Consider the following 23,913-nt stretch of genomic DNA (forward strand, 5'->3'; position numbering starts at 1 on the left):
ATGATTCTCACACACTCACTGAGCCTACAGGGCCAGGGTGGGGTGTGGAGGGCACAGGCAAAACTTGGATCTTCTGCCCAGAAACCCTGCCAAACCTGCACTTGCTCCTAAGGGAGCATGGCTTTCCTGTCCTCTTCCACCTCTTTGCTGGCTGGAGTACCTGCGTACACGTACACCTGGAAGTCACACCTCCCCAAGAGGAAAAGGGCTTATTTGCACCATGTTATGACAGATATGTCAAAATAAGGAATGCTTAAAACAACCTTATCTACAAAATACAGATAATTATGCCACAGGACTGGACCAGAGCACCTCTTGAAATCCCTTCCAGTTCAAGATCCATGATTCTGTGATTAGAGTAAGTGAATAAAGGAGCTAGGGAAACCACCTTCTACAAAAAAAAAAAAAAAAAAAAAAAGGCCCGGGCTCCCCAGTTTGGCATCCGTGATGACAGTACTGTTCCTGGCAGCTCTCAGAGCACTTCTCCATACAGTCTCCTGAAGAGCACTGCATGTGAGAGTTTTATCCCTCTCAATCTATGGATAAGAATACTGAGGTTCAGAGAGGTTAACTGAATTGTACCAGGTCACAGAGCAAGGCAAGCATCTGTGACCTCTCTGCTCCTCCCCCAGAGGAAGGCAGTGAGCAATTGAGGAACTGCAGTGCTCAGGCATGCAGACCCCCAAGCAGAGGCTAGACTCTCAGGGCTCCTAGCAAAGGATCAGGGTAGAGCCTTTTTACTTTTTTCATTTGCCTGATTTCTTCCCTCCCATTGACAACACATCCAAGTGAGAGAAGCAAAAGCAAAGCCATTTGGCCTCCAGTGCCCACTGCTGCCAAGTTCCTCTGCAGACCTGCGGCCATCCTGACCTCCCCTGAGAGCCCAGCCCCTGCAGCTGGCCTTAGGCAAGCCCAGAGTGAGCCCCTGAGAGCTAGTGCAGACCAGCCCAGGGATGTTCCCAACCAACCAGAAAACCCGGCTGGGAAGCACATTCCTAGAAGAGCCTGCCACCATGGAGCCAGGGCCCGGCCTCCAGGGAACAAGTGGGAGCCACTCCAAAGCAGTGGCCCAGGAAGCAGCACACGGAGTTGAGGCAGGTGGCAGGGGAAACAGAGAAGTCAGTGGCCCTGAAGGAGCCTTGCTCACCTTGGAGCAGCACTGCCCTTCACTACAGCTAAACTTCCAAATTCAGGCCACCTAAGAAAGGAGGAGAGAGAAGAAAAGGGGCACACACGTGTGCAGGGGAGGAGGGCTCAAGACTATACCAAATAGCCCCCGCTTGGCAGGAAAAGTCTACCTTGAAAAGGCGGGCAGATGAGGCTATGTAAAGAAAGCTGCAGCGCTTCTGGGAAAGCCCTGGAGGTCAGTTTTGCTGCAGATATGACGGTGCAGAATCACTGACGTGTGAAGTGAAAGTTTTGGTTTTAGAAGCTCCAGTCCCTGCTACAAGTCTCTGGGGCAACCAAGAAGGGTGACCTTTCAGGGAGACAGGGAGGTGTTCCAGAGACCTTATGCAGAGAGTGGGATTTTCTCCACCCTCAACCCTCTTTACAAACTGCAGGAAAAAGGAGTACAGAGTTCTAGTTACCAGGGAGTGTGTCTGACAAGAAAGAAACACTCCAGGAAATAAAGCACCCTAGACAGAATCCTAAACTCTGATTCCCAATGAAGGTAGAATATGGCATTTGAGAGGCTTCCTGGGGCAACATCAGCTCTCTGGACTCCACTCAGAGCGGTCTGTCACTGCCCTGTGTTTCATCAACAGTATCTAGACCATTAAAATCTTCCAAGGGTGAGGCCAGGCACAGTGGGTCACACCTGTAATCCCAGAACTTTAGGAGGCTGAGGCAGGAGGATTGCTTGAGCACAGGAGTTTGAGACCAGCCTAGGTAACGTGGCAAAACCCAGTCTCTACAAAAAAAATACAAAAATTAGCCAGGTGTGGTGGCGCATGCCTGTGGTCCCAGCTACTCAAGAGGCTGAGGTAGGAGGATTGCTTGAGCCCATGAGGTCAAGGCTGCAGTGAGCTGTGTTCATGCCACCACACTCCATCCTGGGTGACAGGGCGAGACTTTGTCTCAAGAAAAAGGAAAATCTTCCAAGGGTAAATTTTATGGTGTGTGAAGTATATCTCAATAAAGCTGTCACGAAGTTGGGGGAAGCTTCCAAGGAAGCCAGGTTCTCACCTCCCAGCCACCTTCCTCCAATAACATTCTGCAGCCATCATCACTATTTAAAAGAGAAGTGTCTTTCTCCCCAGGCTCCATACCTGCATTCCTGTCCTTTGCCCACTATTCCTCCTCCAACGAGGCCAGCACACATGGTGTGTTTAAGTAAACAACCAACCTTTACCAGAGCCTGGGATATCGGGAATGCAAATATTGTTGAGGGCATCCCAAGTCCACGATGCCAGCCAGGTCCCTATGTCCCTTATGTTCTTGTGTCTTTATTGTCGTCTCCCTCTACAGAACTAAAGTATGACCTCCAGGACCTCATTACCTACAATTACAACAGAAAAAAAAAGAAGGGCGTAGAAAACACAGGGAACTTAGGAAAACTGTCACTGACCTTCCCTGAGCCTCACTTTTTAGGCCCATAACAGATGCACCATTTAAGTGTTCGTTGCATGAACAACAAAAGGATGCCCACCTTCCAGGGGCTTGAGAGGATCAAAAAGACAAAAAACTGCTTTATAACTCGATCATGCTATGTACACATAAGAGGCTACGATTATTATTTTTACTGTTTTACCCTGTATCTCCTCCCCAACCTAGCTTATCCCTTGTTAAGAACCTAGTTCCAGCCCCAGCGTGGTGGCTCACACCTGTAATCCTAGCACTTTGGGAGGCCAAAGCGGGCGGATCATCTGAATCCAGGAGTTCAAGACCAGCCTGGCCAACATGGTAAAACCCTGTCTCCACCAAAAATACAAAAATTAGCCGGGTGTGGGCCCGGCGCAGAGGCTCATGCCTATAATCCCAGCACTTTGCGAGGCCGAGGCGGGCGGATCACAAGATCAGGAGATCGAGACCATCCTGGCTAACACGGTAAAACCCTATCTCTACTAAAAAATACAAAAAATTAGCCAGGCGTGGTGGCGGGCACCTGTAGTCCCAGCTACTCAGGAGGCTGAGGCAGGAGAATGGTGTGAACCCGGGAGGCGGAGTTTGCAGTGAGCCAAGATCGAGCCACTGCACTCCAGCCTGGGCAATAGAGCAAGATTCCATCTCAAAAAAAACAAAAACAAAAAACTTAGCCAGGTGTGGTGACACACGTCTGCAGTCCCAGCTACTCGGGAGGCTGAGGCATGAGAATTGCTTGAACCCAGGTGGTGGAGGTTGCAGTGAGCCCAGACCACACCACTGTACTCTAGCCTGGGCGACAGAGGGAGACTCTGTCTCAAAAAAAAAAAAAAAAAAAAAAAAAAAAAAAAAAAAAAACCAGTTATTTTGCCTGCAAAGACCCCATGGGCCTCAGGTAACCCTCTCATGGGCTCTGCCTCGAGAGACTTTTTCCAGCATTGACTCAATGTCTCATCTGGGGTGTCCTCCAAGGCTTCTCTCCCAGCCCGTTCTTTGTGTCCTTTCCACCACACTTTTCCACAGGGTTGTCCTCCCAGCCTAAGTAGGGACACCCCTCCAACAGCTGTGTCTTCTCAGCCCTTTTTGCCAGGTCTTTTCTGAGCAAACCGGGAGCTCACAACCACCCCAGTCATGAAATTAAGCCACTGTGTGCTGAGACGTCTCTGCACCGTCTTCTCTTTTACCCTTGGAAAAAACGCCAGGGGACCCTCCTCCTCCGCTCACATTGACTTCACCTGTTCTGGGGCAGGGCCATGCTTGCCACACCAGCCCACAGCTGTCTGTGTCCCTGGCCCTCCCACCTGCCCCCTCCCCAGCCTCCCTGCCCTGCAGGCCCGGGCCAGGTTCTGAGTGCCTTTGTCTGGCCTGAGAGGGAGCCTCTGTACGTGTCCCCAGTTGCTGCTGTCACTCTGCGAGAGACGTCTGGCCGGGTGTAGGGAGAAGGACAAAACAGGTGTGGCTGCCAGGGAGGGCAGGCCAGCAGAGCCACAGGACAGAAACGCCCTTTCTTCACAGACTGAGCTGCCAACTTCTCAAAGGCCTCCCTTCAGCACAGTTCCATGCCCTGTGCAGAACTAGTCCCAGACAGACTTCCTCACTGGCTGTTCACTGGAGCTCGGCTTCCCTGTGTTATGGCAATGGGCCAGGAGGAACAGGAACTCCAGAGACCCAATGTGTGCAACAGGGCATGCTTTAAAGCATTGATTTTAAGTGAAAACAAATACTGATACATCATGGGCTACAATCCAACATTCATGCTCATGGGGGTGTACAGGTTAAGAGCACAGGCTGAGACCTGAGTCCAAATCTTGGCTCACACTAGCTTGATGACCTTGAGCGAGTTACTCAACCACTCATCTACAAAATCGGAATGATAGTAAGAGCTTACTTAAACAGTGTCTGGCACACACTAAGTCTTTTATAAGTGTTGGCCATCATTTTTTCTCATCTGTTTCATTGCTTCTAGTTTTGCACACTTTGCCATCCACACTGCCATCAGAGCGATCACACCTCTCTTCAGTAGCTCCCATCATCTACTGCATAAAGCTGAGACTGTTAGCTAGACTGTTAGGCACCTTTCCCACACGATCTGGCTCTGCCCCACTTCCCAGCCTCAGCCCACACGGCTAAACAACCTGACGTTCTCCAAGATGCCTGCATTCTCACCCTCATATCTTCACACGTGCTCCTTCTCTTGCCACCTTGATCCCCATGTTACCCCATACCCAGATCTCCCACCAGACTTGACCTTAATGGCAGCTCTTCCAGGAAGCCTTCATTGACTCCTCTGAGCAGCGGAAGGCCACTGGAGTGTATACTGTTGGAGCCCTCCCAGATCTACTTTGTAAAGTTGGTGCAATGTCCCCCAGGTGCTCTGAGTGTTGGCTTTCAAGGACTCACAGCTACCCCCTTCTCAAAAGGGGCCTTTGGTGGGACCAGTTCCATAGTGGTGCAATTCATGCTCCAGCTGCAACACACACTCTTCCCCGGTTCTACCCTGCTTCCCTTCCTCCCTTCCTCCAGAGACCATTTCTTAAATAAATCCCATGCACCCAAACCTCTGTCTTTGCTCCTAAAGACCAGACAGTCACTCTGTTCCCTAAATTCCCATGGCATCCTCTGTTTATCTTTACTCCATCACCTACACATTGTTCTACACCTGCTTATTGCAGCATATCTGGAATCAGAGTGCCATCTACTAGGATGGGAGCTCCTGAAGGGCACAGCCTAGATCTTCCTCACTTTGGTATCCCTGGTATCTACACAGCATCTGCACATGGTGGGTGCTCAGTGAATGCTTGCATGAATTAAACAGTATATGTGACTATTTAAAGCAAGCAATACAATGTAACAGATTGTTGTTACTTTTATTACTATTCTATTTCATTGATTCTAAGATACACATTTCCTCCATTTTAACATCTCTGAAATCAGGATGCATCTTGCAATTGATAGCCTGTATAGTTTAATTAGCAGCACTTCCTCTTCCTTTTTTTTTTTTTTTTTTGAGACAGAGTCTAGCTCTGTCACCCAGGCTGGAGTGCAGTGGCGCAATCTTGGCTCACTGCAAGCTCCACCTCCTGGGTTCACGCTATTCTCCTGACTCAGCCTACTGAGTAGCTGGGACTACAGGCACCCACCACCATGCCCGGCTAAGTTTTTTGTATTTTTTGTAGAGACAGGGTTTCACCATGTTAGCCAGGATGGTCTCGATCTCCTGATCTCATGATCCGCCTGTCTCAGCCTCCCAAAGTGCTGGGATTACAGGCGTGAGCCACCGCACCCGGCCTTTTTATTTTATTTTATTTTATTTTTTGAGAAGGAGTCTCACTCTGTTGCCCAAGCTGGAGTGCAGTGTTGTGATCTCGGCTCACTGCAACCTCCACCTCCTGGGTTCACTGCAACCTCTACCTCCTGCCTCAGCCTCCCGAGTAGCTGGGATTACAGGCCCTCACCACCAGATTCAGTTAATTTTTTTTTTTTTTTTTTTTTTTTTTTTTTTTTTTGAGACGGAGTCTCGCTCTGTCACCCAGGCTGGAGTGCAGTGGCCGGATCTCAGCTCACTGCAAGCTCCGCCTCCCGGGTTCACGCCATTCTCCTGCCTCAGCCTCCCGAGTAGCTGGGACTACAGGCGCCCGCCACCTCGCCCGGCTAAGTTTTTGTATTTTTAGTAGAGACGGGGTTTCACCGTGTTATCCAGGATGGTCTCGATCTCCTGACCTCGTGATCCGCCCGTCTCGGCCTCCCAAAGTGCTGGGATTACAGGCTTGAGCCACCGCGCCCGGCCGATTCAGTTAATTTTTATATTTTTAGTAGAGACGGGATTTCGTCATGTTGGCTAGGTTGGTCTCGAACTCCTCACCTCAAGTGATCCGCTGGCCTCAGCCTCCCAAAGTGCTGGGATTACAAGTGTGAGCCACCATTCCCGGCCTCTTTCTTAGCTGTATATAAAATAACACTACATCTTCTAATCAATGGCTTCTTAGGTTCAGTGGTGTATGGCATTATTATTATCAACAACTATTGAGGCTCAGTCTCCTGAATTCTGAGGCCAGCACTGCAAAGCCCACAGAGCTATGATGCCCATTATCTGAGCTCAGTAGCTGTTGAGCAAACAAGCTGTCATAGGGGCTGGGCGCGGTGGCTCATGCCTGTAATCCCAGCGTTTTGGGAGGCTGAGGCAGGAGGATTGCGCTTGATGCCAGGAGTCTGAGACCAGCCTGCACAACACGGCAAGACCTGTCTCAAAAAAAAAAAAAAATTAGCCAGGCGTGGTGGTATGCATTTGTAGTCCCAGCTACTTGGGAGGCTGAGGTGGGAGGATCGCTTGAGCCCAAGAGTTTGAGGCTGCAGTGAGCTATGATTGCACCACTGCACTCCAGCCTGAGCAACAGAAGGAAACTGTGTCTTAAGCGGGGAGAAAAAAAAAAAGGCTCTCATAAAATAACCTACAATTTCGCAGAGTTAAGAAGGATCCCTGTGTCCAGACACCTCTGGAAACTCCCATGAAAGTAGGCCCATGTAATGTGGAACAAGCTCCACACTGTAAGTCATGAGAGAAAAGTTCTAAGCCTAGTTCTTCCTCTAATTTTCTGGATGACCTACACAGGATTTTTCTCACATCTGTGGAGCAGCTACTAAATGCTTGACATTGGCCTGGCACAGTGGCTCATGCCTGTAATCCCAGCACTCTGGGAGGCCAAGGTGGGTGGATTGCTTGAGTTCAGGAGTTCAAGACCAGCTTGGGCCACATGGTGAAACCCCCATCTCCACAAAAAATACAAAAATTAGCCAGGCACGGTGGTGTGTGCCTGTAGTCCCAGCTACTTGGGGGGCTGAGGTGGAAAGATCGCTTGAGCTCGGGAGGCAGAGGTAGCAGTGAGCCAAGATCATACCGCTGAACTCAGCACTCTGGCCTGGGCGACAGAGAGAGACCCTGTCTCAAAAAAATTAAAAAATAAAAAATACATGCTTGATATGATATGAGCCTACTGAGTCCACCCCAGCACCCTGGAAGGAAGCCATTTTCCCCATTTTATACATAAGGAAGCTGGGGTTCAAGAAGGTTAAACAGCTCTGCCAAGGTCATACAGATGGCATTCGACCTCTGGACCCTCTGAAGCCTTCTCTCTGCTACATGAGGATACCTCTCTGGGTCTGTGTTTCCCAATAAGAAGTTTAATAAAATGAGAGATTACAGACTGGAGCCTCATGGGCCCTTCTCCCTCACAGATGTGTTTTATTTGACTCACATATTATGTTTTATTTTAAATGAATTTATTGCCAACTTTTTTTGTCTTTTGAGACAGTCTTACTTTGTTGCTCACTACAACCTCCACCTCCCGGGTTCAAGCGATTCTCCTGCCTCAGTCTCCTGAGTAGCTGGGACTACAGGTGTGCACCACCACACCTGGCTAATTTTTTGTATTATTAGTAGAGATGGGGTTTCACCATGTTGGCCAGGCTGGTCTCGAACTCCTGACCTCAGGTGATCTGCCAGTCTCAGCTCCCAAAGTTTGGGGATTACAGGCGTGAGCCACAGCGCCCAGCCTATTGCCTAGGCTATATATATATATATATATATATATATATATATTTTTTTTTTTTTTTTTTTTTTTTAATCAGAAAACAAAAACAAACTAAAAATCAGAACTTCTGCCTTGTCGTGGAAAAAAAATTGGAAACCTCCTTCTTGAAGGTGGAGCTGAGTAGCACTGCTAGGGAGGGGTGCTTAGGTGGGATGGACTTTCTAATTTTCCAAAGATCCTACCCCTTCCTAGGCCACGAGTCACTGTCTTTTATCATCACATTCTGCCAGCCTCTGTCATTTCATCCCCTCTGTTCCCTGCTGGCCTCTGAGTGCATAACCCCTGGGCCAGATGCATTCCAGTGCTCCCTCCAGCTCTAACAGCCTGTGGTTCCTCCCAGGGTCTCCCTTGCATCTACCTCCTGCCCTGTGGCCTCCATCACAAGGGCTTCCAGGGTCTGTCCCTCTCACTGCCTCCCCAGAGTCACTGAGGTGGTGAGCTGGGCTGGTGTGGAGATGAGTGAGACAAGGTGAGGGGTGGGGCCAGTGAGGAAGACAGGACTTGCAGTTTCCCAACAGGAAAGTGGTTCAAGGAGATAAATGAGGCGGGAGGCTCCACAGTCACAGGACATGAGCAGGGCTTGACACATGAGGAAACACATCAGTAAATCATCAAGAGGAAAAACCTACATCAGCAGCAATTTAGGATATGCAAATTAGAATATCATTAAGGCCCCATTATGGCCCACCCCAATATGAAAATAAGTAAATAAATAAACCAGGAAAGCTGCTGTCGGCAGGGTAGCTGCATATACATTGCTGTGCTACCATAAACAGTTTAAATCTTTCTAGAATGTGATTTGGCATTGTGTTGCAAAAAGGTTTTTGTTTTGTTTTGTTTTGTTTTTTGAGACGGAGTCTCGCTCTGTTGCCCAGGCTGGAGTGCAGTGGTGCAATCTTGGGCTCACTGCAACCTCTGCCTCCTGGGTTCAAGCAATTCTCCTGTCTCAGCCTCCCGAGTAGCTGGGATTACAGGCACGCACCACCAAGCCTGGCTAATTTTTGTATTTTTAGTAGAGACGGGGTTTCGCCATATTGGCCAGGCTGGTCTCAAACTCCTGACCTGGTGATCTGCCTGCCTCAGCCTCCCAAAGGGCTGGGATTACATGTGTGAGCCACCGTGCCCGGCTGGGTTTTTTTTTTTTTTTAAATGTTTGGGATATATGGTAGGTGTATGTATTTAGTGTTGCAAGAGTTTAAAACACTGACCAGGTAATTATGGTTGGCCGACTATATCCCATAAAAACAATCTAAAATGTCACCACAAGGAAGTTTTTACAAAAGATGCTCCATAGCACCTGTATATAGAGCCCATCAGATTATGGTATGGTAAGGAAGAGCAACAGAACAAAATGTGAAAGGATGGACAAAGGGAAACTATCTGATGAAACCATTTGGTGAAGTCATGTTAAGTGACAAAATCAGCACCAAAAAATATGTCAGGTGAACTTATAAGCTGTGTTAAAACCTCACAGGAACATTAGAAGCAATCAGAAGAGAATTCTAAATAGGTGTCATGTTTATTCTGTTAAGTTGATACAGATTATTTATATAACAATAACGATGATGGTGATGATGATGATGATGATGATGATGGTGATGATGGTGATGATGGTGATGATGATGATGACGATGTAAGGGCCACTGAACAGGATTTCCTCATCATAAACATACCAGAGGGCAGGTAGGCCCAGGCCCCTGCCTTAATGAGGCAAGAAGAAGGAATGTAAACTGGGAGAGGAGTGACTGTGACGGGGCGGGGATGGTGTGGGGGAGTGCCTCCAGAGTATCCCTTATCTGGAGAGCTTTGAAACACCTCTCACCAAAGAAAGAAAATTACACAAATAAACCCACACCAATTAACCTCCAGCGTCCTGGGTGCTAACTCTGCTGCATTTGGGCTCTCAATTTCACTAATACCTTATTTCAGCAACTTCTGAGGTAACACCAGGGCTCTTTGTGGGCTAGCCTAGGTACCCAACCACCATTTATAGCATTGTTTCTATGGAAATGTGTTTCAAGCTTCAAAAAACCGAGCTGCTAACAACCCTGGGGCACACACACACACGTGGTCTCTAAATTAGGGAACTGAGAGGAACAGTTATTGCTGGGGCCTGGGCTCGAGAAGGCAGCTTGTTCCTTAGACACTTTGGCACTTAATATTCACATGACCAGCAATGATCAGAACCAGGCTCAGTGCCACTGTAGGGCATGAAGATGGGGCAGGGGCATCTAGGAATAAACACGATATTCTAGAAAAGCACAGAGACAGTCCCCACCTCCACCTCCAAACACACTCACACAGCCATCATTTCTCATGGAACACACGAAGCTGGCCTGAGTACCCCTAATGAGCATCTAGGCATGCCCTGAGCCCATACTCTCCATTTTCTCTCTGACCCTGGCACACCTCCAGTCACAGGGTCCTACTTCAATCTGATCACAGAACAAAAAACTCCAGTCTTTGACAGTTCTGGAATTTGGTTTTAGCAGATATAAGCTGGAGATAACCAGGGCCCCAGCTGGGTCTGGACGTCCCTCCACACGCATTCTGTCGGGTGGAGCTTTAGCAGGCTCCAACTTGCAAACTCAAGGTATACCGTGGGCTCTCCAGCTGCCACCCACCTGGGGACTCTGCACAACACCAAGGAGTCTCGCTGTCCTGCCCCGATCACATTCCTGGGCTGGTCACAGCGAGGGGATGATCATGGGCCCTACAAATAGACACTCCACACGTTAAGAAAATAAGGCTCCCCCCTCAGAAGAAAAGGCTACTACACACAAGGGGAGTGGTGGGTGAGAAGGCCATTCACCAGGTGTCCAGAAGTTCTGAGATGCCACAGAGATATGAGAAGGTGCGCAGAAGACAGTCAGCTGCTCAGCCCCACGCCCACACCTGCAGCTGCGTGTCCCAGCAGATCTCATGGCAAGATGTGGGGTCAGGGGGCCCTGCCTGCTAGGTCAGATGTGAACTGGATGGATGTGGCTAGCACTAAAGAGCAACTAAATTCCACATTTCAATTAATATGTGCAACAATGTAAGTGCGCAAGACACGACCTCACTAGGGCGCCACCAGGGTTAGAAAAGGCTGCAGGAGGTCAATTAGCAAAGCACACCCTCCCTGCTGCCAGGTGGAACTGCAGAAGAGAGACTCAGCTTCCTCCTGCTGTGGCAGGGGCCTGCAGTATGAGGCAGCCCAGAGGTGAGTGGGCGGGTGGCTCAAAGTCTCACGTGCTCACTGGGCTGGTTCCGTGAAAATGCAGGTGTGAAAATCGTCTGGGGCCCTGAGCCGGCTGGGGGCTGGATGCAGAGTCCACGCTGTGAACCCGAGTTACTCAGCCAGTCTATGAAGTCAGGCCCATCTGAATCTTCCAGGCCCTGCATGCAGTGCCAGTAGCTGATAAGACAGAGCTGTTTGGTCTTCCTGGTAGTAACAGATGGGCGTCCCTCCCCCTGGCCTCCTTTCCACCCAAATCCAAAGTCTTTGAAGTGAAGGCCTTGTCTTATTAAAAAAAAAAAAAAAAAAAGATGCTGTATAAATTATTAAAGCAATTTCAAACACACACATGCCCTACCCATAACCTCTTTGCCTAAATCCAGTTATCTGCATTATGTCAATTTTTACTATGGGCAGTGTAATCAGTTTTTACACACTTATCATGCAATTCTGTGTTTTACTTTTTTCATCTAAATTAATCAACATTTTCCCAAGAATCAACATTATCTTCATATTATTATAACTGTGACACAATACTCACCGAGTCTGGGTATCATGAATTATACAGCCACATGAAACACTGAGGCTATTGACAGTTTTGTTTGTTTGTTTGTTTTTTCTATTTTAAGCAATGTTGCTATAAATATCTTTGTTCGGTGTGCAGGAAGGTATGAGACTAAAAAAATAATAATAAATAAATATATTTGTACTTTTCCTGTTTAGAATAAATAAATTCTTTATTCTTTATTCTTAAATTCTCAAGAGCAATACTAATAGATCAAAGGAAATTATTTGTATATAATGTATATAACATTTTATTACAGCTTCAAGTTCTAGTGTGTGTGTGGGTATGTGTATATATATACACATATACATATATATATATATATATATATATTTTTTTTTTTTTTTTTTTTTGAGACGGAGTCTTGCTCTGTCACCCAGGCTGGAGTGCAATGGTGCCATCTTGGCTCACTGCTACCTCCGCCTCCCAGTTCAAGTGATTCTCCTGCCTCAGCCTCCTGAGCACTCCAGCCTGGGCAACAGTGCAAGACTCCGTCTCAAAAAAAAAAAAAAAAAAAAAAGAGAGGCCAGGCACGGTGGCTCACGCCTGTAATCCCAGCACTTTGGGAGGCTGAGGCAGGCAGATCACCTGAGGTCAGGAGTTCGAGACCAGCCTGGCCAACATGGTGAAACCCTGTCTCTACTAAAATACAAAAATTAGCCAAGCGTGGTGGCAGGCACCCATAATCCCAGCTACTCAGGAAGCTGAAGCAGGACAATCACTTGAACCTGGGAGGCAGAGGCTGCAGTGAGCTGATATCACACCACTGCACTCCAGCCTGGGTGACAGGGTGAGACTCCATCTCAAAAAAAAAGAAAAGAAAAGAAAATCCAACTAATCAGCCATGGTGAGAAAGCCGCTCCTCCACAGGTCTCTCTCCACAGTGGCACTCTCTGAGTGGCACACAGACCTGGGATAATGACAGGAAGCTTCTGAGTGATAACCCTGGGTCCCACTATGAGGCACCATAAAGACACCGCCTGCCAGGCTCCACTCACAGGAATTTTGGAACAGGAAAGGTCCCCCTGTAGTCTAATCCCCTCATTTCATAGACAAATGGAGACTGCAACCCCTGCTTTGGGGCTCCCACTGCACCCTGCAATCACTGTCAGGAGGATGTGTTCTTCCTCGCAGGAACAGGAAGAGCCACAGCCTGTCCTGACTGCCTCATGACCAGGTGGGACAGGACTTTCATTTTAAAGAGCCCCAGTCTCTGCTACCATGGTCTGCGGACTTGCTTTCCCCAGCTCTGTCTCTGTGTGAAGCCGACAGTGCTGAGCCTGAGAAACGAAAGGGTCCTCTAAGGGCAGCTAGCATTAATATTTATCCTTCTTCGAGGAGGGCCAGTAGGAAGAGATGCCTCTGCCACCTCTAAACCAGCTCCTCACCACAGACGTCTCCTCAGAGTGTCCCCTCAAAGGCTTCTTCAAGGTGAGTGGGGCCCCGGTACAGGTTTTATACCCTCAAATCCCCTGCTTACTCTCACCAGGGTCTTGCTGACAGGCCCAAGCAAACAGCAGAGTCACCAAGGTGGCAGCTCCACCAGCAGGCGCTAAGGGAGACTGGGGATGTCATGTAGACAGCCAGGTCACCAAGCACACAGTCCGCCAGACACAGGCCACGTCTTGGGCCTGCCCGATGCTCCCTCACAGCCCCTCAGGCGGCCCTCCTCGTCCCTGTCACAGGGCACCTACTGTGTGCCAGCCACAGATCCAAGGTGGTGGGGAGCCAGGCACTCCTACAACTGACCCCAGCATCCTGCAGGGTGGAAGTTCAATTGCAGAAATGCCACGGTGGCAACTCAGGAAGGCAGGATGGAGCAGGTGACTCCTGGCTGGCCCTGTGGGCATCTGCCAAGAGGAAAAGGCCAGAGAGGGTATTTCAGGTGGAAGAGACAACAATAAGCAAAGGCCAAGAGCATATAACAAGAGGAGAGAAGTGCATCCAGGAGCAGCGAGAGGCCGGCTGGAACAAAAAGGGCCGTGCTAGGGAAGGGGTAGTGGTAAGAAAAATGCCAGAGAGGTGGGCCAGGGCTCAAACAAGGGTACATGTGCCATTCTGAGGAGTGTGGGGCTCCTTCTGCAGAACTTGGGCAGTTCTCAAAGATTAAGAGGGGGTGACATGACCAAAGCTGTGTTTTAGTAAAATAATTCAGGTTCTGTAAGACTTCTTTTCCACTTTAATGCTGCTTTTAGCACAATTTCATTTCATCTGGACAAAAATGGGCAAATTCAGTGTAAACTAGGCCAGAACCAACACTGGCCAGGAACTAACTAGGAAGGCCCCTGCTCCCTCCCTCGGGGGGCCAACCTGGCCATGCATTGCTTACCCAGCCTCAGGATCAGGAATCACTTCCAGTCCAGAGCCCAGCTCATGACACTCGCTGCTTCCTGGGGGCGGCAGCTTCCCGCTTTCCCAGGAAGTCCTGGAACACTGGCATCAAAGAGCCAGTAAGTTCAAAACTGCATTTTTCTTTTTAAAGAAAATTAATTCCTTTGTCTAAGATTAATGGAACTGAGTGACCAAGATTTCAGTCAAGGCTCCCTTGCTTCAAAGAGTTATACCCAGAAGATCTGAGGGCAAGACGGGAGCTGGAGCTCACCTTATCTGACACCTCTTGTTTTTTCTGGATGAGGAAACTGGGCAGGATGTGACAGGTGATGCTGGCAGCCTCAGGCAAACAAAGCTCTAGCTCCTTTAGCACTCTCAGAAAGGAGATAGGGTAGAACATCTCAACTAGGTGACATCTTCAGAACTAGAGAGATCACCTGGGCAGCTTAGACACCGGGAGCCTCGATTGTTCCACAAACCAAGCCTGAAACCAGAACTCCAACTTCTAGTCTGAATAGCAAAGTGACACCTCGCAAACACCTGTGGCCCCGAGAGTCTCACCCAACCTTGGGGAAGAAGCAGAATTCACGCTGTAACTGCCTGTTAGAGAGTGCCAAGCCTCGGCCTCTGTCCTCGAAAGGCAGCACCGAAGTTTTCCAAGTGGAATCAAATGTGCAGGGAGGATCCAGATGCTGCAATGATCTCCCTTTTCCACTGGAATAGTTCAGATTCCAGAGGAGAATTCCAATTACTAATGAAACACTCAGATCTTCTGGGCATATAACATTCCTAAAGCTTGGCAGGAGGCTAAGAATTCAGAGAGATCTCCAAACAGATTAAGCTCAAGATGTGGATGTTGGTCAGGTATGGTGGCTCACGCCTGTCATCCCAACATTTTGGGAGGCCAAGGTGGGAAGCTGGCTTGAGCCCAGTAGTTCAAGACCAGCTCGGGCAACACGGCAAAACCCCATCTCTATTTAAATTTAAAAAAAAAAAAGAAAAGATGTGGATGCTTTCAGGGGCCCAAGGCGGATGCCCTGTCTCCTCTTCCCACATCCAGAACGGCCCCATCATCCCAGTTTGAAGGCTAGAATGGGTTCCAGGCTCTATGGGAGACACCTATCCACCGGGCATATGTACCCTTCCCCTGGTTTCAGGCACCTGTGGTCGTGAGTCCTGAGAGGAGGCAGAGTTCCACTCTCTGCTGGGGAGGCTGCAGCCTCCAGAGCCTTGCTCTTCAGAACCATAACAGCAAGAACATGACCTAAGTAGGGCCAACCACACGCTCAGCCGAGGCTTCGCGTCTGGAGTGAGTGGCACAAAAAAGTGAGGAGAGTTCAGTACTCATTCTGGAGGGGGTGGCAGCATCTAGGTCCGCTGGCAGCAGTGATGCCAGGTCAGCAGCATCGTCACCGTGGCTTTGGTTCCAGCCACCCAACTTCCCACGAGTCCTGATCAATTTCTGAGCTTCGTTCTCCAGCCTTCTCGGACATTCAGTGAGCTACCAGATAGCCTTCTAATACATTTCTTTTCTCCTCAATTTAGCTACAGTCAGCTTCTGCTGTGGGCAGACCTAAGACTTGAGCTATGCCAGCATCTCCTTCTACCTGCACACGGGCTCCTCTGGCCCATGGCCCGGACCTGCCTGCCCCTTTCTGCACCCCTATCAGCGGTGCTCCACTGCCCTACCACTTTCAGTCCTCAGAGCAAATGGTGTCGTGTTGTGCCTCCAGGCCTCGTCTGAGCTGCTCCCTGTACCTAGAATGCCCTGACTCCCTTTGCCACCTGGTGGATGCCTACTTGCTTCTCAGCACTCAGCTCAAACAGCTTGTCCAGGACGCCTCTCATTCATTAATTCCATAGCATTCACCAGGCACAAGTACCATGCAAGGCACTGGGGTTGTCCTAAACCTTTCCTGACATGCCTGTCTCCCATGGCCATGGTAGAAGTAGCCAGTCCTCTCCTCTGAGAGCAGGAGCCCCCTGAACACCTTGATATTGACACCTGCAGTACTTAACTACTCTTTGCTTTTGTAGATGTTTGTCTCCCTCACAGACCATGAGCACCTTAAAGTGGGAGCCTGAAGCTTCTTTATCTTTGTATCCCCAGTACCAAGTACAGAGCCAAGTACACAGTAAGGGCTCAATAAATGCGTGAGTGAAAGAATGAAGAACCTGATAGAACGCACCTTATAAACCATGATGGGGGCCGGGCGTAGTGGCTCATGCCTGTAATCCCAGCACTTTGGGAGGCCGAGGCAGGTGGATCACCTGAGGTCAGGAGTTCAAGAGTAGCCTGGCCAACATAGTGAAATCCTGTTTCTACTAAAAATACAAAAATTAGCTGAACACAGCAGCATACGCCTGTAATCCCAGCTACTCCGGAGGCTGAGGCAGGAGAACAGGAGAATCGCTTGAACCTGGGAGGTGGAGGTTGCAGTGAGCTGAGATTGCGCCACTGCACTCCAGCCTGGGCAACAAAATGAGACTCTGTCTCGGGAAAAAAAAAACGTGATGGGGAAGGTCACCACTGTTGTGGTCACAGCTACTTTTCTTTTCCTCCGTAACTGGAGAAGTCAGATCCTAAATGCCATGTGGTCAGCACAGCCTCCTTAGAGAGATGGTGGAAGAAATCTTGAACCTTTCCACCACCTCTAGTGCACATGGAAGAGGGGGTCAGGGAGTGGCTATCGGCTTCTAGGTTGTCACAGAGCATGTGCTATGGGGAGGCCATAGAGGAAGCAGACACATCTTGCTGGTTGATTCCTTGCAAGCATCTTGTAGTGGCCTGTAATGGGGAGGCTGGGGAGGGGACATGGAGGGCTAGGCCCCTAGTGTAAAGTGTCTGCTGAACGTGGGCACTGCCCTCTCCCAGCCCCACACCAGGGCTGGGTCAACCCAAGCACAGGTTTTTCATCTGCAATCCTGGATGATATAACCGCAGTTTAAAACCTACTCCATGGATCTCCTCTCCACTGCACCCTGCCCACTTAGTCTAAGAGCCTTTCATGCTTAATCTTACATGATGATTTCCTAACTTACAGCCCCCATGACCTTCTCATGAGACATAGGACAATGGAATCCCTTCACCTGTTCATTTAACTTATGCAAATTCAAATGGTCAAGCTTAGCAGAGACAGAAGACAAAGGAAGATAGGAGGAAGGAAGAGGTTAGGGAGGTAGGAGGAAAAGGAAAAAAAACAAAACCAAAACTGAAAAAAGCAGAATAGAACAAGAATAGCTGGGCATGGTTGGCGCACACCTGTAATCCCAGCACTTTGGGAGGCTGAGGCAGATGGAGTACTTGAGGTTAGGAGTTCGAGACCAGCCTGGCCAACATGGTGAAACCCTGTGTCTAGTATAAATAAAAAAATTTAAAAATGAGCCGGGCGTGGTGGTGGGCACCTGTAGTCCCAGCTACTTGGGAGGCTGAGGTTCAAGAATCGCTTGAACCTGGGAGGTGGAGGTTGCAGTGAGCCGAGATTGCACCACTGCATTCCAGCCTGGGCTACAGAGTGAGATTTCATCTCAGAAAAAAAAAAGTGCAACTTCTTCCAGAACTAGAGGAGCAGGCTAAGGTGAATTTACGCATCAAGAGCCAGTGTGTCTGTTGGCTACCTGGTGCCCTCCTAAAGGACTTTCAAGGTTAATCTTGATTATATTCTTTTATTTATTCATTTATTTATTTTTTGAGATGGAGTCTCGCTCTGTCTCCCAGGCTGGAGTGCAGTGGCTCCATCTCTGCTCACTGCAAGCTCCGCCTCCCGGGTTCACATCATTCTCCTGCCTCAGCCTCCTGAGTAGCTGGGACTACAGGCGCTGCCACCACACCCAGCCAATTTTTTTGTATTTTCTAGTAGAGATGGGGTTTCACCGTGTTAGCCAGGATGGTCTCGACCTCCCGACCTCATGATCCACCAGCCTCGGCCTTCTAGAGTGCTAGGATTACAGGCGTGAGCCACCGCGCCTGGCCAATTATATTCTTATATTTCATATTACACACTGACTTTAGAATCTGACCCCCAGAAAACGCCACTCCATCAAATTATATTCTCCCAGTGACAGATTCACTCTCGGTTCTTCCCCCATCCCACCCTCTTCCACTTGCTCTAGAGGTGGTGGAAAGGCTCAGGATTTCTTCCACCCTCTCTCCAAGGAAGCTGTGCTGACCACATGCATTTAGGATCTGACTTCCCCAGCTATGGAGAAAAAGAAAAGTGGCCATAGCCGTAACAGTAGTGACCTTCCCCATCATCGTTTATAAGGGACTTTCCCTCGGGTTCTTCATTCTTTCACTCACTCATGCATGGGTGTGACCTATCTCAGGAGCTAGGCTTGAAGCCTCCTGGGGGTAAGGAGCACATGGCACTCTGTTTTGCACACTCATTGTGCCACACACATGGTTGAGAGCACTGCAGCTGTTCCACAAATGCCCGGTGAGGACAGTCAGGCCTGCAGTAACTGGCTGTTCAAGCAGTGCCATGTCTGTGTTCCTGGGCCTTCTCCTGCCTATCTCTTGGGAACTGGGAGCATTCCTCTGTCTTCTTGGTGTTGTTCAACCCATGTTCTGCACTTAGAAAACAGTAAGTAATCTTGTTGGCCAGCTGAGCCTGGGTAGGAAACTTTGGGGGCTTTGATAGCAACTAAGATCCACTAAAACTACAATGAGACAATATAATGGTAAAAGCTATTAAATACACATCCCACTCTCTTAAAGACCTCTTCTTCACCCCCAGGTTTTTTTTTTGTTTGTTTTGTTTTGTTGTTGTTTTTTAAGTTTCATCTTTTTAAATCTTTGAGTACTGCCTCAGGGAAACTGAGGAGACGGAGTCCTTCGTTTACAAATAGACCGGCTGAAACTGATGATTATGATGACTAATTATCAATGCAGGATGGCCAGTGGAAATGGAGAATGGGGTTTGTGCCTGACTCTTCCATTCAACAGCTGTGTGAACTTGGAGAAGGAACTTATCCTCTCTAAGCCTCAGTTAAAATGAGAGTTAGCACAGGTTTCCTTCTGAGCTTTAAATCCTTAACCACAGGATTATCAGAGATGCTGTTACTACAGTTACTATAAAACTGGGGCTGGATGATAATAGTCCGTAAGATCCTATCCAGTTCTAAAAGTTGATTATTTTGTAAAATAGCAGATTTGAAAAAATGTTGATTTATTAAATTCAGTGTATACATAACTTATCAGAAATATGTAAATCACAGTTTCACCCTTTTACGTTTATTAATAACTTTCAATTAAAACTGACTTCAGGCCAGCTGCGGTGGGTCATGCCTGTTATCTCAACACTTTTTGAGGTTAAGGAGGCCAAGGCGGGTGGATCACCTGAGGTCAAGAGTTCGAGACCAGACTGGCCAACATGGGGAAACCCTGTCTCTACTAAAAACACAAAAATTAGTCGGGCATGGTGGCAGGCGCCCATAATCCCAGCTACTCAGGAAGCTGAGGCAGGAGAATCGCTTGAACCTGGGGTGCAGAGGTTGCAGTGAGCCAAGATCACACCACTTCACTCCAGCCTGGGTGGAATAAAGAAAAGGAATCCACCAGATTCTATTTTTAAATAAAACAAAACTTTAAAAGAATCTAGCTTATACGTGCATTTTATGGTATGCAAATTATTTTTCAAAAAAGAAAGAATCTGGCTTATGAGGCAAGGTTGTGATTAACAGCATGAGGACTGGCTGAAGGCAACACAGTCCTCCTAGCCAAGTCCAATGCTAGGGTTCAGCCAGGATCTCCCTAAAACTCAAGTTTTATAGTTTAGCCTGGTTTTTGTATGTTCAACACCTGTTTGGGCAAAACATGCATCCGGCCAACCAGGACACCTCTCTTTGCCCTCTTCACAATCTTTTTATATATATATAATTAGTCAGGCATGGTGGTGCATGCCACCATTCTCAGAGATTCTCTGAGAGAGAATCTCTGTCACCCAAGCTGGAGGGCAGTGGCATGCAATCCTCCTACCTCAGCCTCCCAAGTAACTGGGACTACCGGCACGTGCCACCATGCCTGACTAATTTTTTGCATTTTTTGTAGAGAAGGGGTCTTGTCACATTGCCTAGGCCGGTCTTGAACTTCTAGACTCAAGGGATCCTTCCACCTCGGCCTCCCAAAGTGCTGGGATTACTGGCGTGAGCCACCATGCCTGGCTGTCTTCACAAGTCTTGCCTGCAAGTTGGTCCTGCCTCCTTCTATCAGATTGGTTCCTCAGAAAGTCAGGCCAACCCAAGTAAGAAACTGTCTCACCTCAGAGCCAGAGCAGAGGCGTAGGGCATCACAGGGCAGGCTGACTGGGACAAAAGGAGCCAGTGCCAAAGCTGGGCAGATACCGACAGTCAGGAAAGGGATGCTGGAAATGGAGCAAAAGAAAGAGGTGCAAAGCCAGGAGGAGCCTGAGAGCGGCTAACAAGCAGAGGAGGCAGGCTTGGCTTAATGTTCAGAATTGAGACCAGGGACCACGGCCTTTGGAGCTTGACTTAGGTGTCCAAGTGGACAAAATCTGATGGCCACTGCTCTTTGTATCAGCATCATAAAACATTTATTGAGACTTGATATGAGTGGGGCACCAGGCCTGGGGATACAAAGATATATAAAACAGGGCTTCCAGTTTAGTTGAAGAATTATAATATTTATTCACCCAAAGGCTCGTTTAAGGAGCTGAACAGGGGATATGATTAAAGTCATGGCCCAAAAGAGAAGGTGAAAATCCTCAGACCAGGACTCAAGGTTTTCCTCAGCACAGGGCCCAGGCTGATGTTGCTGGAGTCCCAGGGGGAGGCCCACAGGGTGGGACAGGGAGAAATTCTCAAGGAGGGGGACACGAACAGGACTGTACGGGGAGCAGGACTGAGCCAAGTAGATGAGAGGAAGGAGGCATTCCAGTCCTCTGGGGAAGCTGGGAGGTAGGAATTCTTGCCACCAGTAGTTCGGACAAACACACAGAGTGGGTCACCGGGTCAGAGCCGAGGGTTAGGACGGGAGAGCCGCAAAGGTCAGACCCCTGTGGAGAAGGGCCCTGACTGCTGGCCTAGAAGTTTGATCCTTACCATGCAGACAGTGGGGAGCCATTGAAGGTTGCTGAGCAGGAAGGTGACCCTTGCAAAGAGGCATTTTAAGTGAGATTACAGAGCAGGCCTTTATCCGAAGCTTATTCAAAGCCCTGTGTGTATTTCAAGTGGCACTTGAGACAGAAAGTCGTAAAGCGTTTGCCCTGTGTCATGCAGACGAGAAAAAAGAAGGTTTAAGGGGCTCACAAAGAGATGCTTCAGTGAGAACAAGAAATGAAGAGGGGCACATTTTAAAGAACGAAACAAATCTGCAGGACAGAACTGCCAGCCGCGGTGTCTGGAAAACCAGCGCATTCTCACGCGACTGGAATGCCCTCTTTAGCTGGGGGTGTTCGGCCTCCTTTTTTGGGGGTGAGTTGTGATGTCAAAACACTGGGTTGTGGTGTAGGAAGTGGGGTAGCTAGGAAGGGGCAGATGAACGGAAATAGCAATACCGGGCCTGGGCAGCCTCCCTTTGAAGATCACCCTCTCCAGGGCACTCCTGCATCGGCTTCTCTCAGTGGCACGTCGGGGTTTCTGCCAGAGTTGCTGGGTTCCCTAATTACCTCCAATATTTTTTCCTCTTAGAACAATAAAACTGTTTTTAAAATCTCTTGTCAAGTTTTGAATCAGAGCTTTTTCACTGTTGTTCCTAATGGTGCATGGCGAGGCAGTAGGCAGGGCTGCTCGGGCGCCGTGAACTAGGCAACAACTTCAAGTCATAAACCAACGTTTAGGTAAGGTGAAGGAGGAAGTCAGGGTTATGACTCTGTCTCTGTGTAACAACTTCGGGACAAGCTCCCTGAATGCAGAGGCAAAGCTGAGCAAGCCAGGGAAAGGGCCTGAGTTATGCACAAAAATCAGCCAGAGGGAACTGAAGGTGCGGGGCCTGCATGTGGCTCCGCAGCTCCCTGGAGCCTGGCTTCCCTCTTTCTCTGGCCTTTGCAAGGCACCCCTCCCCTCCACTCTCCCAGCCACACTCTGGAGGGCTTTGGGCCACTTTCAGTCTCTGTAAGTTCCACACGAACACAAAGGACGGCAAACTCAAAGCTTTGGGGTCAGAAGGGAAGCTTCCCTCTCCTGCCCCTCAAGACTAGCGCCAGGCACCAGCAGGCCTTCATTATGGCAGTCCTGGTCAGGTGATCCAGCTAACCAGGACCTTCACAGTCAAGATCAGTAAAAACCAAATGTCTCTAGAGCAGAGGGTTGTGCAACCTGTGGTGACTCCTACCATAGTGCTGCTTTTGCTCAAACCTCATTCCCCTGTGGCAACTGTAACCATACATGCCAGACTTTCCAGAACTGTCCTGATTTTACATGTTTGTCCTCCAGTTTCTGGAAGCACACAGGTACCTGCCAGGGACTGTGCCCTAATCTTTTGGTTTGACAAACGGTCACTGTGCCCATGACACACACCTGGCACGAGGCTGCAAAACAGCATTTTTCCTCCAAGTGAAGCTCAGATACTTGGCTGGAAAGAAGGCCAGGCATGGAGAAACTCCAGTGCACTGGAATCATCAGTACCTGCCACTCTGAGAAAAGAGGCTGCCCATGCCCAGAATAAGGTGCTACCACCTAGCCACACAGCAACCTAGCTGGGCTGAGTGCTCCCCATGAGTGTCTTCTGCCTAGGACAGGGAGTTTTCAGGTTGAGATTTAGAATGTGAAAACAACGGTCCTGCACAAATCCAATACATGCTTTTTTTTTTTTTACTGTGTTTTAAATTTCTCTATACAATTATGCCCCTGTAAGGCCCTCACAAGAAACTGTTTGCCTTCTTTCCATACTTGCAGGCTTGGCTCCCTTCCTGCAAGGCAGCATGGCAGATGGGAGGATCCCTGCCCTGGTCTGTGCCGCAGTCCCTGCTAAGAAAGTGGGCCTAGGGCTCCTCTGGAGAAAATGTGCATGAGTCACTCCTCTGCCCCTCCCAGACCCAGACCACCAGCACAGACAAAAGTGCCAGCACTTGCACGTTTCCTCTTTGCCCAGAGCACAATAAAGGAATTAGGACCCACCACCTACTAAGTTTCTGCAGCTGACACTTCCAGGCTTAAAGTCTAGCACGCCAGCTCAGTCACACATGGTCTGACGAGTCCTCTTTGCAACTCAGCCCCAACCCAGCCACCCGTGCAATTTTGCTAATTCAAACAGCTTTCCCGTTTAGAGAGGTTGATAGCCATCTCCCATCTCCTTTTCCTGCTGACGTCATCCCACATTTTCTCCGGAGACAAATAAGGGTACAGTTCCTGGGATAGTTTTCAGGCTGCCTAAGATAGGAGTGTAGTGGCCTTCCAAGTCCACCCCACATCTCAGGCTTTGGAGAAGTCGTCAAAAGTGAGAGAGAGGTAAAGAAATAAATCACCTAGCTAGGGTTAAAGGGCAAAAAGAATTTGGAGACTGCAGCTCAGACCCAGATCTATCCTGGGCATTTGCAATGCAAAGCTGCGTTTTGTTAGCCACCACCGAGGTCTTGCACAATAGCCTGTGTATAAACATCCACGCCAACAATGCCTGACTGTGCAATCACGCTGTAATTACAGGCCGGCAGGAAGCTGCTGCTAGGAACTGC

At 48.9% G+C, this 23,913-nt stretch overlaps 1 protein-coding gene across 7 annotated transcripts in view; it reads right to left on the reverse strand.

The window, feature by feature from the left end:
• MIDEAS (mitotic deacetylase associated SANT domain protein) overlaps window positions 1–23,913 on the reverse strand; it is a 75,086-nt gene that overhangs the window by 47,146 nt on the left and 4,027 nt on the right. The window lies entirely within an intron of this gene.

The sequence above is a fragment of the Macaca fascicularis genome, chromosome 7 (genome assembly GCF_037993035.2).
Source record: "Macaca fascicularis isolate 582-1 chromosome 7, T2T-MFA8v1.1".
In the NCBI taxonomy this organism is placed as follows: Eukaryota; Metazoa; Chordata; class Mammalia; order Primates; family Cercopithecidae; genus Macaca; species Macaca fascicularis.